This window comes from Neofelis nebulosa, chromosome 8 (assembly GCF_028018385.1).
Source record: "Neofelis nebulosa isolate mNeoNeb1 chromosome 8, mNeoNeb1.pri, whole genome shotgun sequence".
NCBI classification, from domain to species: Eukaryota; Metazoa; Chordata; class Mammalia; order Carnivora; family Felidae; genus Neofelis; species Neofelis nebulosa.
In genome coordinates, this window is record NC_080789.1 from 60,277,975 (window position 1) to 60,296,892 (window position 18,918).

General features: G+C 39.4%; 1 pseudogene; it reads right to left on the reverse strand.

Annotated features, from left to right (window-relative positions):
• Nucleotides 1-7,200: 7,200 nt before the first annotated feature.
• On the reverse strand, nucleotides 7,201-8,096 carry LOC131483993 (olfactory receptor 6C2-like; annotated as a pseudogene).
• Nucleotides 8,097-18,918: the final 10,822 nt, after the last annotated feature.

The following is an 18,918-nucleotide window of genomic DNA, read 5'->3' on the forward strand; positions in this document are numbered from 1 at the left end:
TAAGTAGTGTTTTAATTAATGTTCTCAGTTAGGCCTTCAGGACTTATATGCAAAACTACCTACTCTCAGTCACTTTGGAAGTTGGATGAGTGACTGAGAGTCAGTTTATTCCTTCATTGACTGCCTATTACAGGTGACTATATTTGAGAGACTTTGATGCTCCTTATGTTTGGAACAAACCTCACTGAGTCTTCCTTTGGGACAGAGGCTGCCCATGTACTAGAGAGTAGAGATTCAAGAAGAGTAAAAAAAGAGAAAAGTGGCAAAAAGGACCCAAATAACAGATAGAGAATAAGGGGAGGTTCCCTGTAAGTTAATTTATAATACTGCCATTATTTTATTTCTATGACATTAGGGTATTATTGGGTGGCAGTGTCTTTTCTGTTGCCTTTTATTTTTCTCTTTATTAAGAACTTCCTCAACCATAGTTATAAATTAACCATGGGAAGAAAATTCTAACTTCATGTTCCTTCAAAATAACAGCATATCAGAAATGATTGTTGACTACTTTTCTGCACTATCAATTATGATGAACTGAATTCCAGATTTTAAAACTGTGTTCACCCTCTGCTCATGTTTGGAGAATTTGGAAAAATATGGCATGACAATTACGCACTTACTTTTCCAATAGTTCTTTATCTGAGACACTTGAGGGAACCACAGTTTGAGTAGCATTCAGTTGGTGAAGGGTTCTGTGTGTACTTCTGTTCCCACTCTCATATTCCACCTGTCACAACCCCCAGCCTCACCTTCCACACAAGTGTGTGTGCACACATGCACTCTTTCACAGACAAGCCTGACAATTGACTGACCTCTCCTAGACTACCATGGCTTCTGATATTAGGAGCCCAGTTTCAGCCTCCTCTTCTCTCACCAAGTTTAAAATGGCACCAGATACCAGATTTCCCAGTCATTCTGTTAGTTTAAAGGACGAAAAGATGCAGAGGTAAAGGAAGTTTCTCTCTAGTTTTGTCAGAGGGGCACATTTGATCTTCCTGGGCAGGGAGGCAGGCTTCCCTGCAAATTCTATAGTAGCATCATTTCTTTTATATGTTAGTATGTTACCAGTGCACAGGGAACATCTGAGTGAACAAGATAGTCCTTGGTGACCCAGTTTTAAAAATTACTAATGAATTGGTGGCAGTATAATCAACAATGTAAAAACACATGCAGCAATGGGAACAATGTCCTCAGAGACCTTGAGGATGGTCTGATGTCATCTGAATTCCATTTTGATTTCTTTGTTGAATCTTTATATTTCTCCTAGAACTAGACACTCTGGCACTTTATATATATATTATGTATTATTTTTGATATAAATCTTAAAGTAAAAAGAAACTATCCTCATTTTACAGAAGTAATTGAAGAGCAGACAAATGATTGGTCAGGAGTGCCTGGGTGGCTCAGTCGGTTGAGCGTCTGACTCATGATTTCGACTCAGGTCATGATCCTAGGGTGGTGGGATTGAGCCCTGCGTTGAGTCTGCATCGGGCTCCATCTGCTTAAGATTCTCTCTCCCTCTCTCTACCCTGCTTTCTCTCTCTCTCTCTCAAAGACAAACAAACAAAATTAAAAAAACAAAACCAACCAAACAAAAATGACTGGTCAGAATGCCCCACAGTGGTGGTGCAGGTTTTGGATAAAAGTTTATCTGAATACAAATATCCTTCTTTCCTCATGCTACTCTAACTACTTGTCCTAATATTTAAGAGACTTACCCATATTTAAATGTCAAACTTGATGTTCTCTTAGTGCTACCTGGCCTTTCTTTTCATCGCTCCTCCTTCTACGTAAGACTTTTCAGGTAGCCAATGAAACTACTCTTGGAGGTTGAAGCACTGGAGTTTTGCATCCCAAATACTGGATAAAAAATTGCCTGGTTCCAGGATATGTTTTTGATTTTGCTATAGTTTATTACTGCCCAGCGAACTTGAATAGAGCTTTTTCTTTGACTCTCTTTGCTGTCACTTCTGTTGCTGTTCCTATTGATCCTGGTGTCACATGATGGAACAGAGGTGTGTTCTTCCTGTCCCCACAGAAGCAGGTGTCTTTGCTGTCCCTGTACTCGATCCACCCATTGCTCCTCTGCTGAGGTTTGTCACACTGACTAGCCACAACAGATCACACTTTTGTCATCCCATGGTTGGCAGAGAGCGATTCAAAATCTTCCCTGGCACGGGGCATAGGCTGGGGAGAAAGGAGATCTCTCTCTATATTTAGAGTTTTTGAAGAACATCCTGATGGGCTGTGGCAGAGACTGGAGATATCCGGTCTGGTATTTTTCTTCCCATATCCACAGCAACTGAACCTCAATTTTATACAAGGGGCAAAGTGCCTGGATGAAATTCTATACAGCTATGGCTAAGATTATGGCCAATGATACACATTACAATGATTTTAATCACTATTGTTGCTATAGAGCCATTAATTTCCCTACAAATAGTGCTTTAGGTGCATCCCACAAATTTTGATATTCGTTTTCCAGTTAGGGGTGTTTCTCAGGAAAATTTGTTACTGATTTCTTATTTAATTCCATTTGGCCAGATAATATACTTTGTATCATTTGAATCATTTAAAATTTAATGAGGCTTGTTTTAGAGCCCAAAATATTGTCTAACTTGATAAATATTACCTGGGAATTTTAAAACAGTTCTACTCTTTTTGTTCTTAGGGTGTTCTATAGATGACAGATCATGTTGATGGAGCTAAGACTTCTGTATACTTAATGAATTTCTGGGTTATGATTCAGCTAATTATTGAGACATGTGTGCTGACATTTATTACTATAATTCTGGTTTTTTCCTTCTTGCCTGGCAGTTTTATCAGCTTTTGTGTCATGTATTTTTGTTTTTTTAATTTTTTTTTTAACGTTTATTTATTTTTGAGACAGAGAGAGACAGAGCATGAACGGGGGAGGGTCAGAGAGAGAGGGAGACACAGAATCCGAAATAGGCTCCAGGCTCTGAGCTGTCAGCACAGAGCCCGAGGAGGGGCTCGAACTCACGGACCATGAGATCGTGACCTGAGCCGAAGTCGGACGCTTAACCGACTCAGCCACCCAGGCGCCCCATTGTGTCATGTATTTTTGAAGCTCTTTATTTATTAAAAATGTTTTTCAATGTTTATTTACTTATTTTTTTTTTTTTTTGAGAGAGAGAGAGACAGAGCACGAGTGGGGAAGGGGCAGAGAGAGAGAGAGGGAGACAGAATCCGAAGCAGGCACCAGGCTCTGAGCTGTCAGCACAGAACCCCACTCAGGGCTTGAACTTGTGAACCATGAGATCATAACATGAGCTGAAGTTGGAGGCTTAATTGACGCACCTAGGCGCCCTGAGGCTCTTCATTATATGCATAAGTTTTTAGGGTAGTTAAGGTTTCTTGAAGAATAAACCCCTTTGTCATTGAAAAAAAACTATGCTTTTATCCTAATTAATATTCTTTGCTTTAATCTACATTGATGTTAATATAGCCACTCCAACTTTTTTTGATTAGTGTTATCATTGTATATATTTTCCCATTTTTAACCCCCCCATTTCTGCCTTTATTTTAAAAGTTAGTTTTCTTTAGACAGCCAAGAGTTGCCTCGTTTTTTTCCTCCCAATGTGACAATTCCTTTCTTCTTTCTTTCTTTCTTTCTTTCTTTCTTTCTTTCTTTCTTTCTTTCTTTTTTTGTCAAGCATTTATTTGGATAAGAAAGGAGTCCCCAGCATTAGGGTCTGGGGAACTGGCCTGGGTTTCAGGCCTGGGACCCAGCAGCCTGAACAGGCTGGGAGAGGCACTTTTTCTTGCTGAGGTTGGTGAGGGTCTGGGTCTGGTTGGATCAGTATAGAGCCATGAAGTTCTCTGGAGAAAGGATAGGACCTCTGTTCTCTTCCACCTGGCCCATCATCAGATAACTGGCTCCTTTCTTCATGCCGGGGCACTGCTTGCAGGGCAGGCAAAACCTGAGGGGAGTGTCAGTGAGTGCCGAGGGCATCTTCAGGCCTCCAGTTTTGTCAGCACCAATGAGACTGACAGAGAAGTGAAGCCCTCCCCTGGGCGCCGAACCATGGACTGTGCTGTTGGCAGTCACCACCAGGTTGCTGGTTCAAAAGTTGCTCTGCAAGGTGCCTATCTATCAGCACTGCTTTGGGCAGGGGACACGGGGTGCATTGGGGCTCCCCTGGAGCTGCCTGGGTCTCGGATGAGGATTTTCAGTTTCTCCTCAGTGGGAGTCTTGGCTTGGGGTCAGAGTTGGGGAGTCGGGCATCCTCCCCCGGCCCCGGGCCTGCCCTTCTTTGGCAGCACAAAGAGGCAAGTGTCTTGTAAGAGATGGAGAAGCTGTTGGCCATGACATTGAGGTCAGAGATGAGCTGGAGGAGGAGCTTATTCCCTGTGGAGGAGATGGGACCTGAGGCTGTGTCACAGCAGAGATTTGCCTCTTGGCCTCATCGCTGGCTGCTCCGTTGAACATGCTGATGGAGCTGTAGCAGAGTAGGTGTCAGACTCCAGAAGCCAGACTTCCCCGACGTCAGCGAGATCACCTCGTTTGCAGTGACTCATCACAGGTGTAATTTTACATTTTTGGTTTGAGTGCAAACAGTTCTGGGTCTGCTTTTGTTACCCACCAGAGCGAGCTCAGTGCCTGGGACATACCAATTGGTCAATAAATCTTTGCTGGCTGCATGCTGGAGGAGCCAAAGGCAGCCCGTTGCTGGGGGTCGGTATCTGGTTTGGAGGCATGATGATGTCCCATTGTGACAATTTCTGCCTTTGAAGTTTGATGTTGACAGAATTTACATATGATATGATTGTTGATATGCTTGGAATTAAATATAACTTACTATTTGTTTCTTATTGGTACTTTTTCTTTGTTTCTTTTTTCTAATTTTGTGCTTTCTTTGAGATTAATTCCCTTTGATTCCATTTGTCAACCTATTTGTTATAAACATGTGTTATGTTATTTTTGGATTTATTTTTTTTAGTTATTTAAAAATGTTTTATTATTTTTGAGAGAGAGCATTAATGGGAGTGGGGAAGGGGCAGAGACAGAGGGGAACAGAAGATCCCAAGTGGGCTCTGTACTGACAGCAGCAAGCCCAGTCCAGGCTCGAACTCACAAACTGTGAGATCATGACCTGAGCCGAAGTCCTATGCTCAACCAGCTGAGCCCCAGGCATCCCTGGTTTCTTTATAGTATACATATTAAACCTATCACAATCTACCTTCATTTGAAGATATATCACTTCATATAATTATATACATACAATATATACACAAGTCATACAAGCGTGACTTCTATGTTTACTCTTCTGCCTTTATGCTACTGCCCTCATACATTCACTTTTACATATGAACTCCACAAAATAGTGGAGAAATAGCAAGTCTTGTGACTTTTTGGTAGGAATGTAAAATGGTGCAACCATTGTGGAAAACATTATAGAGATGCTTCAAAAAATTAAACATGGAATTACCACATGATCCAACAATTCTACTTCTCAGTATATACCTAAAAAAATTGAAAGCAGCAGATTAAACCAATATTTGTACACCAATACTCATAACAGTGTTATTCACTATAATCAAAAGATAGAAGCACCAAAATGTCTACTGACAAATGAATGGATAAAGAAAATGTAGTATATACATGCAAGGAAATGTTATTCAGCATTAAGAAGTAATATAATTCTGACACATGCTACAACATGGATGAAATTAAAGACATTATGCTAAGTGAAATAAGCTGGACACAAAGGTAAATTATTGTATAATTCCACTTAAATGAACTAGCTAGTATAGTCAAATTGGTGGAGACAGAAAGTAGAACAGTGGTTGCCAGAGGCTGGGTATAGGGGTGATGTGGTGTTATTGTTTAATGGGTGCAGAATAAAATTTGGAAAGATGAAAAACTTCTGGAGAAAAATGTTGCTACCAATGATATTAGAGAAATCACTGTGTTCTTTTCTAGGATTTTTATGGTTTCAGTTCTCACACTTAGGTCTTTAATCCATTCCGAGTTTATATTTGTGTATGGTTTTAGAAAGTGGTCCAGTTTCATTCTTTTACAGGTAGCTGTTCAGTTTTCCCAGCACCATTTGTTGAAGAGACTGTCTTTTCTTTATTCTTATCTCTTTTGTTATAGATTAATTTACTTAAGGTGTGAGTTTATTTCTGGACTCTCTATTGTGTTCCGTTGATCTCTGTATGTTAACTAACTGGAATTTAATAAAAACTTAAAAAAAAAACCAATGAAAATGAGTAGCACTCTTTGTTACCTAATAGAATTTTATTATCATTTGGGGTGAATGTTGGTGGTAGGAATAGCAGGGAAGGTAGGAGATGAGATACCATACAAGATCTTGCCATCTAGCTTAGACATGAGTCAAGCACCCATTAAATGTTGATTTGTAGAAATATCCATAATACTTTACAGTCTTCCTGTAAGTAGATGGGTTTTGTCACCCCTTGAATGTTGGCTGCCATTATGGCTTACTTTTACCAAGTGGCTGCTATCATGGAATGTTTTAGTGGAAAATGAGGAATATAAGAACTGTAACTTTGGTTGTTTATTTTGAAGTATCTGGAGACCTTGCAGAAAGAAAAGTGATTATCTCAGGATTTTAAATTTCCATCTCAAGGTATGAAAAAGGAGTTAGGAAACTATGACTTCCCTAAAAAAAAACCCAAAAACCTGTATCTCCTGTAACTACAGGATTGAAACTTTTGGAAACCCAACCAAGTCTAATCTTGTGGATGAGTTAATTTTGATGCAAATTGAATTCACAATCTCCAGGGGTTACTAGAGGGCACAGGTTAGTAGATTTTACTGAAGCCCCAGAGAAGCAGACACTTATTATCCTGTTCAAGGGTTTGATCTCTTCTTGTCTGAAAAACATGTAATGACCTCTTTTGAGGTCATTTAAACTTGTTCAAGACTCACCCCACTTTATCTCCTTGCTTGGTGTCCAACAACAGACTCAAGTTCAAACAGACTCCAGGGTATTGTAAACACACTATGACCTAGAAAAAGGTAATATATACACCAAAAAAATCTGGAGACAGTAAATTTGTATCAACAAAAACCTGTGGAATATCTATGGGAATAGATCACAAATGTTTTGGAGTCAGGATAAAGTGAGAAGTGACATTAGATATCTATTTTTTTAATTTAAAAAATCTTTTTAGTTTTCTAATCCTTTGAAAGAAATGCCATCTTTTTAATTATTTGAAGGCTTGTTTGACTTGCTTATTCCATAGTGTGTAAATGAAAGAGTTTATCAATGGGATAACTGAGGTTTTGAGCAATGACACCACCTTATTAATGGCAACTCCTTCCTTTGCTGGTCTGATATAGATGAAGATGCAGCTTCCATAGGAAGATGGAGACTACGATCATGTGGGAAGAACAAGTGAAGAAAGGCTTTTTTCTTTGCTGAGCTGAAGGGAGTCTTAAAATAGTCTTGATGATGTATGTGTAGGACATAATTACACAGAATAATGTGACTATGAGGGTCAGCACAGTCATGATTAAAATAAGTTGCTCTACAAATTGGTGTCTGAGCATACAATCTTCAGAAGAGGAGATGCATCACAGCCAAAATGGTCAATGAGATTAGAGTTACTGAAATCTAGCTGGACTCCCAGGCTAAGCGGTGGGAGTATGACAATTAACCCAATCAGCCAACAGCAAAGGACAACCATGGTGCATACTCTTTCACTCATGATGGTACTGTAGTGCAGGGGTTTGCAGATGGCCACATAGTGATCATAGTACATGCAGTTAGAAGAAAAAATTCTGTTGCTCCGATGAGGATGACAAAAAAGAATTGGATGGCGCAAGCATTATAGGTAACATTTTTGTCCCCAGTTGTCAGGCTGTACAGGAATCGAGAAACACAGACAGTTGTAAATATTATTTCTAAGATGGAAAAATTCCAAAGGAAAAAGTACATGGGTGTTTTGAGGTGAGAGTCAACCGGAGTGAGGAGAATAATGATTACATTTCCAGCAACAGTGAAAATGTAGGTGAAAAACAGAAATACTGAAAGAAAAACCTGTAGTAGTGGGTTATCTGTCAATCCTAGTAGAATGAATGTTATTGCAGAATGATTTTTCATCACTGTCTTCAGATATATAATGAGTCTGTATTAATAAATCACAAACCTTGAATCTGGGGAATAGAACATAAAAATAATATTTCAATAGCTATATAGTGAAAAGTAGCCCAGCAGGCCAGTAGAAGCACATTTTGACACTTTTATTTGATTGTCAGTAATCTGATGTTAGAAGTGATTGCATTGTGCTTCATTTCCCTGGACTCTGCTTTACCTTGGGCTTCAGAATGTGGTTTATAGAATAGATCCCTCTGGAGTTTCATTTCCACTCCAGTTACAGGAGTGGAAAGTTTTTTTTTTTTAATGTTTATTTATTTTTGAGAGAGAGAGAGACAGAGCGCGAGTGAGGGAGGGGCAGAGAGAAAGGGAGACACAGAATCCAAAGCAGGCTCCAGGCTCTGAGCTGTCAGCACAGAACCCAATGTAAGGCTTGAACTCATGAACTGTGAGATCATGACCTGAGCTGAAGTTGAATGCTTAACAGACTGAGCCACCCAGGTGCCCCCAGGACCAATTTTAAAGTAGATAGAAAATACCACAAGGATTTCACAGTTCTCTGGGATTAGGGCAGCCTCGGGGATTAAGGCAGTATCCCCAATCCTCAGTGTAGAGCAGGAGATCCATGAATGTTAATAAATAGAAAAAATATGTATAAAATTTTTATTTCACCATTTGTCAGGACAGCATATCAGCAAATCATTTTCATATCCTATTATAATATAATACTATCAGTGGCTTGGTTATATTATTTTCCATGCTTTGCAACACTTGTTCCCTTCAAGTAATTCCTTAATCTCCCCAGCATCCTGGAAAAGCCTTTACTGTGTGGGTGAACTGGGAGAATTACATGAAATTTCTTGAGTCCCACACTGCTACAGTATTTCTTCTTTGCTTTCCTTTTATAATAGGCTGAGATATTTGAGTTTTTGGCTCTCCAATATATCAGTTTTATTGGCCTCTGTTTTGTTTCCTTTTCTGAATTCCCATTTAAACATCCATCTGTTGTCTAGAATCCCACCCTTCCCAAGCCCTCCCAGAACACTGACAAGTAGGATGTTCTGATATCCTTCCTAGAAAACAGAATTCTGTCCTTAGGTTTCCATGATCCGTATTGGAGTTCTGTAGTTTAACGCATAGATATTTCAGTTTCCAAATGCCTTCTAAGGCTACTTGCCATCTCTATTAATAACGTAACATCTAGATCCTCCTAGGTGGGCAGACATAGGGGAATACCACTTGGGTAAGGAGTTGCCTTCTTGGGGCGCCTGGGTGGCGCAGTCGGTTAGGCGTCCGACTTCAGCCAGGTCACGATCTCACGATCCGTGAGTTCGAGCCCCGCGTCAGGCTCTGGGCTGATGGCTCGGAGCCTGGAGCCTGCTTCCGGTTCTGTGTCTCCCTCTCTCTCTGCCCCTCCCCCGTTCATGCTCTGTCTCTCTCTGTCCCAAAAATAAATAAAAAACGTTGAAAAAAAAAAAATTAAAAAAAAAAAAAAAAAAAAAAAGGAGTTGCCTTCTTTGCCGTGATCCATTCTCTGCAGACTCACTTTGCCTTTGGTAATGTCATTAATCTTGCTGCCCTTATCAATGCTCCTCAGCACTCTGGCCCAAAGATAGGCTCAGCCTGTGCTTATTTCCCCAAAGAACCGTTATTATCAGGCGTTAATACTTAACATAAATTAAATATGACATGGAGAATACATGAATCTGGTTATTAGGTATGGATATTCTTAAAAGCTGAAAAATCACAATCCATTCTTATGAGTTTCCCTACAAGACTATCTCCCTGTGTTGCTTCTCTTGAGGATCCTGTCAAAGAAACCATTGTCACCATCCTCCATGAAGCTGTGGAGTACTTTTTCATTTCTCACATTTCCTACCTATTCATGTACCCTTCCCAGCAATTGTGGCAATACTGTTCTTCTAAGAAGTACCAGAGCTGGAATTTGAACCAGAAACTGGATTAAAGTTTAAGTGTTTCAGGAAATCTGTAATTTTAGGATTTGGGGCAATTGCTTATCCTTACTCAATTCTAATAATCACAAATTCATTAAAATGTTAGCTTTTCAAATGTTTCCTAACCACGAACAGTATGTCTGGAGCATCTGTATTTCTTCAGTGAATGACTAGAATGAGGGGCACCTAGGTGGCTCAGTTAGTTAAGTGGCCGACTTCAGCTCATGGTTCCTGAGTTCAAGCCCCGCATCAGGCTCTCTGCTGTCAGCAGGGAGCCTGCTTCAGAACTTCTGTCCCCTTCTCTCTCTGCCCCTCCCTTGCTCATGCTCTCTCTCTCTCTCAAAAATAAATCAACATTAAAAAAATAAATGACTAGAATGAAATCTGTTCATGAGGCAGCAATTATTTTGTAATATGAATATTTTTTAATGTTGCTTTAAGATATTCCCTATAAAATACTTTAAGTGTTTTTTCCCTTCCATGCGTAGGGAAGCCATCATTTCTTTTCTATTGAGGAGAGTTGCTGCAGTGTGATAGGGGTTACAGATGCCATCATAGAAAAAGGCTGATGACCTAGGCTTATGGGATAAAGGGTTTGCCTGAGTGTCAGCAGATGAATCTCATGCAAAGATTGCTTTCCTAAACCAAGACATGAAGGTTTCTTAAGAGCCACATCTTTTCACTTAGTGCCACTAATGTTCTTCTCTTCATTTTCTTCTACCTGCATCACCCAGTGCATTCATGTTGGCCAATACACTGACCCCAGTTAATATCACTAGATTATACACTATTATATATCATAAAATGTGTCATCAATTCAGTGGAAATGGCTGAATGAGATTTGTAAATAACTTCACATCATTGGATGATTACTTTAAGAGGAAAAGATCAGGATGAAGAAATTAAATACTGAAGTTTTAAACCATGATTGTTTCATTTCCTGACGTCAGGGATAATTTTAAATTATGGAGATTGTTATTATTTTTCTCTTTAAAGATAATAACATTACTTGTTTGAATCCTCCATAATAAAACGAGTAGATACTCATTTACTATATTCATCTACAACCAATAAAAAAGTGTAATAAAGAAAGGAAAATCTCCCATAATGACAACACCCACAGTCCATCATTATTATCTTGTATTTATCTACAACCTGTTTGTACATATAATTGTGTTTTCCAGTTACTTGTATTTTATAAAAATAATATTATATTGAAAATAACATTTCGTTCTTTCCTGTCTCAACCTCACTTTATCCATTCAGTTATTTTCAAAGCACTTATGATGTATTTTCCTCATGTGATTAAATATTCTTCAAATACAATTTTACTTGCTTGTCCTGTCCCATCGTATAAGGAAGTAAATCATAAAATTAGTAGTTCTAATACTGAACATTAAGATTGCTTCCATCTGTTGTCTAATGTTTTAGTGGACATTCTGTATATAAATCTTTTTATCCTCATCAGGTTAATTTCACATTTAAGAACTGGTGGATACAGAGGAAGATGGCAGTGTAGGTGGACACTGGGCTCACCGCGTCCTGCTGACCACTTAGATTCCACCCATATCTGCCTAAATAACCCAGAAAACTGCCAGAAGACTAGCAGAGCAGACTCTCCAGAACCAAGCATAGACGACAGGCCCAGGGAAGAGGGTAGCAAGGACAGAGAGGCGGTGCACACTACACGGACTGGTGGGAGGGAGCCCGGGCGGTGGAGGGGCAGCCCTCCTGGCAAGGTGGAATCGCTGAGTCGGTCTTGCAAAAGCAGAGGGGCCATACTGCATGAGTTCTGACAGCCAGTGGGACTTAACATCTGGAATGTTATAAGTCAACAGCTCTGCTCGGAGAGCGGGAGGGTGAGAGAAACCAGGAGGGACAGTTGTTGATCCCCAGAGGACAGAGCTCAGCTTGACAGGGAACAAAGGCACTCACCAGTGCCATATCCCTAGCCCATCCCCCAGCCAAAATCCCAAAGGGAACCAGTGCCCATCAGGGAACTTGCTTGCACTGTGCAAACACCCAATGCTGTGCTTCTGTGGATCCACCCATCTATTTGCTATCTACAAGAGACTCATTTTAGACCTGAGGACACCTTCAGATTGAAAGTGAGGGGATGGAGAACTATCATTCTACTGGAAGTCAAAAGAAAGCTGGAGTAACCATACTTATATCAGACAAACTAGACTTTAAATTGAAGTCTGTAACAAGAGATGAAGAAGGGCATTTTATAATCATTACAGGGTCTATCCATCAGGAAGAACTAACAATTATAAATGTCTATGCGCCGAATACGGGAGCCCCCAAATATGTAAAACAATTAATCACAAACATAAGCAACCTTATTAATAAGAATGTGGTAATTGCAGGGGACTTTAATACACCACTTACAACAATGGATAGATCATCTAGACACATGGTCAATAAAGAAACAAGGGCCCTGAATGATACACTGGATCAGATGGACTTGACAGATATATTTAGAACTCTGCATCCCAAAGCAACAGAATATACTTTCTTCTCGAGTGCACATGGAACATTCTCCAAGATAGATTACATACTGGGTCACAAAACAGCCCTTGATAAGTATACAAGAATTGAGATCATACCATGCATACTTTCAGACCACAATGCTGTGAAGCTTGAAATCAACCATAGGAAAAAGTCTGGAAAACCTCCAAAAGCATGGAGGTTAAAGAACACCCTACTAAAGAATGAATGGGTCAACCAGGCAATTAGAGAAGAAATTAAGAAATATATGGAAACAAATGAAAATGAAACTACAACAATCCAAACGCTTTGGGATGCAGCAAAGGCAGTACTGAGAGGGAAATACATTGTAATCCAGGCCTATCTCCAGAAACAAGAAAAATCCCAAATACAAAATCTAACAGCACACCTAAAGGAAATAGAAGCAGAACAGCAAAGACACCCTAAACCCAGCAGAAGAGAAATAATAAAGATTAGAGCAGAAATAAACAATATAGAATCTAAAAAAACTGTAGAGCAGATCAACGAAACCAAGAGTTGGTTTTTGAAAAAAATAAACAAAATTGATAAACCTCTAGCCAGGCTTCTCAAAAAGAAAAGGGAGATGACCCAAATAGAAAAAATCATGAATGAAAATAGAATTATTACAACCAATCCCTCAGAAATACAAGCAATTACCAGGGAATACTATGAAAAATTGTATGCCAACAAACTGGACAACCTGGAAGAAATGGACAAATTCCTAAACACCCACACACTTCCAAAACTCAATCAGGAGGAAATAGCTTGAACAGACCCATAACCAGCGAAGAAATTGAATCAGTTATCAAAAATCTCCCAACAAATAAGAGTCCAGGACCAGATGGCTTCCCAGGGGAGTTCTACCAGACATTTAAAGCAGAGATAATACCTATCCTTCTCAAGCTGTTCCAAAAAATAGAAAGGGAAGAAAAACTTCCAGACTCATTCTATGAAGCCAGTATTACTTTAATTCCCAAACCAGACAGAGACCCAGTAAAAAAAGAGAACTACAGGCCAATATCCCTGATGAATATGGATGCAAAAATTCTCAATAAGATACTAGCAAATCGAATTCAACAGCATATAAAAAGAATTCTTCACCATGATCAAGTGGGATTCATTTCTGGGATGCAGGGCTGGCTCAACATTCACAAATCAATCCACATGATACATCACATTAATAAAAGAAAAGATAAGAACCATATGATCCTGTCAATCGACGCAGAAAAAGCATTTGACAAAATTCAGCAACGTTTCTTAATAAAAACCCTCAAGAAAGTCGGGACAGAAGGAACATATTTAAACATAATAAAAGCCATTTATGAAAAGCCCACAGCTAATATCATCCTCAATGGGGAAAAACTGAGAGCTTTCTCCCTGAGTTCAGGAACACGACAGGGATGTCCACTCTCACTGCTGTTGCTTAACATAGTGTTGGAAGTTCTAGCATCAGCAATAAGACCACAAAAGGAAATCAAATGCATCAAAATTGGCAAAGATGAAGTCAAGCTTTCACTTTTTGCAGATGACATGATATTATACATGGAAAATCCGATAGACTCCACCAAAAGTCTGCTAGAACTGATACATGAATTCAGCAAAGTGGCAGGATACAAAATTAATGTACAGAAATCAGTTGCATTCTTATACACTAATAAGGAAGCAACAGAAAGACAAATCAAGAAACTGATCCCATTCACAATTGCACCAAGAAACATAAAATACCTAGGAGTAAATCTAACCAAAGATGTACAAGATCTGTATGCTGAAAAGTATAGAAAGCTTATGATGGAAATTGAAGAAGATATAAAGAAATGGAAAAACATTCCATGCTCATGGGTTGGAAGAATAAATATTGTCAAAATGTCAATACTACCCAAAGCTATCTACACATTCAATGCAATCCCAATCAAAATTGCACCAGCATTCTTCTCAAAGCTAGTACAAGCAATCCTAAAATTCATATGGAACCACAAAAGGCCCCGAATAGCCAAAGTAATTTTGAAGAAGAAGACCAAAGCAGGAGGCATCACAATCCCAGACTTTAGCCTCTACTACAAAGCTGTAATCATCAAGACAGCATGGTATTGGCACAAAAACAGACACATAGACCAATGGAATAGAATAGAAACCCCAGAACTAGACCCACAAAAGTATGGTCAACTAATCTTTGACAAAGCAGGAAAGAATATCCAATGGAAAAAAGACAGTCTCTTTAACAAATGGTGCTGGGAGAGCTGGACAGCAACATGCAGAAGACTGAAACTAGACCACTTTCTTACACCATTCACAAAAATAAACTCAAAATGGATAAAGGACCTGAATGTGAGACAGGAAACCATCAAAACCCTAGAAGAGAAAGCAGGAAAAAACCTCTCTGACCTCAGCCGTAGCAATTTCTTACTTGACACATCCCCAAAGGCAAGGGAATTAAAAGCAAAAATGAACTATTGGGACCTCATGAACATAAAAAGCTTCTGCACAGCAAAGGAAACAATCAACAAAACTAAAAGGCAACCAACAGAATAGGAAAAGATATTTGCAAATGACATATCAGACTAAGGGCTAGTATCCAAAATCTATAAAGAGCTCACCAAACTCCACACTCAAAAAACAACTGATCCAGTGAAGAGATGGGTAGAAAACATGAATAGACACTTCTCTAAAGAAGACATCCAGATGGCCAACAGGCACATGAAAAGATGCTCAACGTCACTCCTCATCAGGGAAATACAAATCAAAACCACACTCAGATATCACCTCACGCCAGTCAGAGTGGCCAAAATGAACAAATCAGGAAACTATAGATGCTGGAGAGGATGTGGAGAAACGGGAACCCTCTTGCACTGTTGGTGGGAATGCAAACTGGTGCAGCTGCCTGGAAAACAGTGTGGAGGTTCCTCAAAAAATTAAAAATAGACCTACCCTATGACCCAGCAATAGCACTGCTAGGAATTTACCCAAGGGCTACAGGAGTGCTGATGCATAGGGGCACTTGTACCCCAGTGTTTATAGCAGCACTCTCAACAATAGCCAAATTATGGAAGGAGCCTAAATGTCCACCAATTGACGAATGGATAAAGAAATTGTGGTTTATATACATAATGGAATAGTACATGGCAGGGAGAAACAATGAAATATGGCCTTTTGTAGCAATGTGGATGGAACTGGAGAGTGTTATGCTAAGTGAAATAAGTCATACAGAGAAATATTCCATATGTTTTCACTCTTATGTGGATCCTGAGAAACTTAACAGAAGTCCATGGGGGAGGGGAAGGAAAAAAAAAAGAGGTTAGAGAGGGAGAGAGCCAAAGCATAAGAGACTCTTAATAACTGAGAAAAAACTGAGGGTAGATGGGGGGTGGGAGGGAGCGGAGGGTGGGTGATGGTTATTGAGGAGGGCACCTGTTAGGATGAGCATTGGGTGTTGTATGGAAACCAAATTGACAATAAATTTGATATTTAAAAAAAATAAGAACTGGTAAAAAAAAATGGAATAAAATACTTCTCATACTTATTCCCAAACTAGTCCTTTGGAAAATGTGTCCCTGTGTATACTCCCACCATTTGTAAATGAGAATCTCTATTTTCCAAAGCCTTGTGGATTTGGGAATTATTATTTTGAGTATTATTTTTAATATTTTTTCCTAACCTGATAATCCTGATAATTGTTTCACTGGCATTTTTCTTATAGGGAGGTACACCACTTTATTCTAAATGGTTATTTCAGTAAAAAATCATCATTACATTTCCCTGATCTTTTAATGTTTTAAATTAATAATAAATGTATTATTTTACATGTTTTGTTATTTGACTGAATTCACCAGTAAAAAAAACAATGAACATCAGAGGCTCCAAATCTTACAATGATGTTTAACCTAATTAACATGACATTAATTACTATGAGTTCTTTTAGGACTGAGGGAGCCCAAGAGATGGGCTGGAAATGTTAAAGGATAATTTAACCATTTAGCAGGATGTTTTAGGTGGGTGGTTTCCCCTTTGAAATTATTTCTAGCTCTTGTGTTCTAAGAATCTATGAAAAAGGGAGAGAGAATTTTTGATAGCCTTTTTTTGGTCCTTCTCATTATAGCACAGCAGTGACTACACCCCCCCCCCCCCCCCAGTTGTGTGTGTGGCTGGCAGGTCTTATCCTTAACTCTGATCTTTTCCAAGAACACTGCTCAAGAATCATGTTCAGATTCATTACTATGTTATAATAAACAAATGGCAGCCCAGAGATTACTTTTCAGATCCTTTCTGCACATGAAAGTACTTTTGTACTCAGATTTTTTTAGCAGAAATATCTAAATTCACTGTCTTTTATTTTTAAGTACACATGGAACCATTCATATGTATTTTTTTTTAACGTTTATTTATTATTGAGAGACAGAGAGACATAGAACATGAGCAGGGGAGGGGTGGAGAGAGGGGGAGCCACAGAATCTGAAGTAGGCTCCAGGCTCTGAGCTGTCAGCACAGAGCCTGATGCGGGGCTCAAACTCACAAACTACGAGATCATGACCTGAGCTGAAGTCGGTCGCCTAACCAACTGAGCCACCCAGGCGCCCCTAAATTCACTGTCTTTACCCAGGGACAGCTTTTCTACACCTTCTATGATTCCAGTTCCTGAACATTTAGCCACAAAATGACAAATGTTTCATACTTACTTTCTGGTGGTTCCCCATCATTTTTTGGGAAATTTAACTCTAAGTTCCTTCTTGGGTCTGAGAAACACTGGGTACTCGTGGCTATAATTTTGAGTTAACTTTGGCATACTTTGAAGCCCCACATAGTCTTCCAGGTAAGAGTGCCTGCAAATGCAAGATAATATGCAGTGGCATAGGGAATGGCACCCTTTGCTCTTATCATCACTAAGTCTAAAATGGATCTGATAAGAGCTCCTATCTCTCTTTAAGCTATCAAATAATATTTTTCCTGAATTCTGTGACTGAAAGAATGGACAAACAATGTCAAGTAAATGTTAGTAACTCTGCCTGGCTGTGGAAGTGAACATGGCCTGACCTCTCTGCAAAGAAATGGGTTGCTCTATAAATTTTCATTAATAGAAATGACATGTGCTTTATTGGTTTTATCTGCTCAAGTGCACAGGGAACAACTAAGTGGAAAAATGAAAATGTCCTTGGTGACTATTCAAACCACTAATGAATCTATGGTGAAATTAACTTTGGCAAACAAAACAAAACAAAGAAAAACAAAGAAAAAAACTTAACCAGCACCTGTGGGGCAGTGTCCACAGAGGTAAGAAATGTAATCATAATAGTATCAGTGGCAGTAAAAAAAAAAAAAAAAAAGATGATGAAATTATTCTCACCATGTTCTTTTTACCCTGTTGAAATGCTGGGAATCATCTGATGAGTTCTGTTGTAGGACATACTCATATGATCTACTCAAGTCACTCTTCCCCATCTGATTATTAATTTTTGTTTTTTTTTATTAAAAAAAATTTTTTTTTAACGTTTATTTATTTTTGGGACAGAGAGAGACAGAGCATGAACGGGGGAGGGTCAGAGAGAGGGAGACACAGAAGTGGAAACAGGCTCCAGGCTCTGAGCTGTCAGCACAGAGCCCGACCCGGGGCTCAAACTCACGGACCACGAGATCATGACCTGAGCAAAGTCGGCCGCTTAACCAACTGAGCCACCCAGGCGCCCCAATTTTTGTTTTTTAAATATATTTATTTTACTTTTCAGAGAGGGAGAGAAAGCATGAGCAGGAAAGGGGCAGAGAGACAGGGAGACAGAGAATCTCAAACAAGCTCCACACTATCAGCCCAGAGTCTGACGGGGGACTCAGTTTCTGAACCTGTGAGATCATGACCTGAGCCGAAACCAAGAGTCAGATGTTTAACTGACTGAGCCACCCAGGTGGCCCCATGGGTCCCATTAAAGCAGAACTAATTATCATTCATATATTCATTAATCACTGCTAATTTATAAGTCAACTGCTGCTATTTCAAACTCAAAACGTGCAGGGAACTTGCTAAACCCAAAGATGTCATTCAGCTTACCAAGAATACAGGATCTGGGTATGTTGTGCTAAGTAACCATCATTTTATCCCAAGTCCAGAGATCACCCCTCAGCCTTCCACAATGCTCAGCAGGGCCAGCTTTTCATAAAGCTCAGTAGCTGAGAACTTGAGAAATCTGAGCTGGCATCAGAGAATCCACATGTGCATGTAAGTGACTTGCTGGCTCGTAGCCCCTGTCTCCACCCAAAATAATAAAAAAAAAATTCTGTATATCCCTATAGAATTGCAGAAGTCACACTTACTGTAGAAATGCCTTCAGATCTTTTACAAATGTGAGTCAGTTATCAAGAGAGAAGGGCAAGCCCTCACA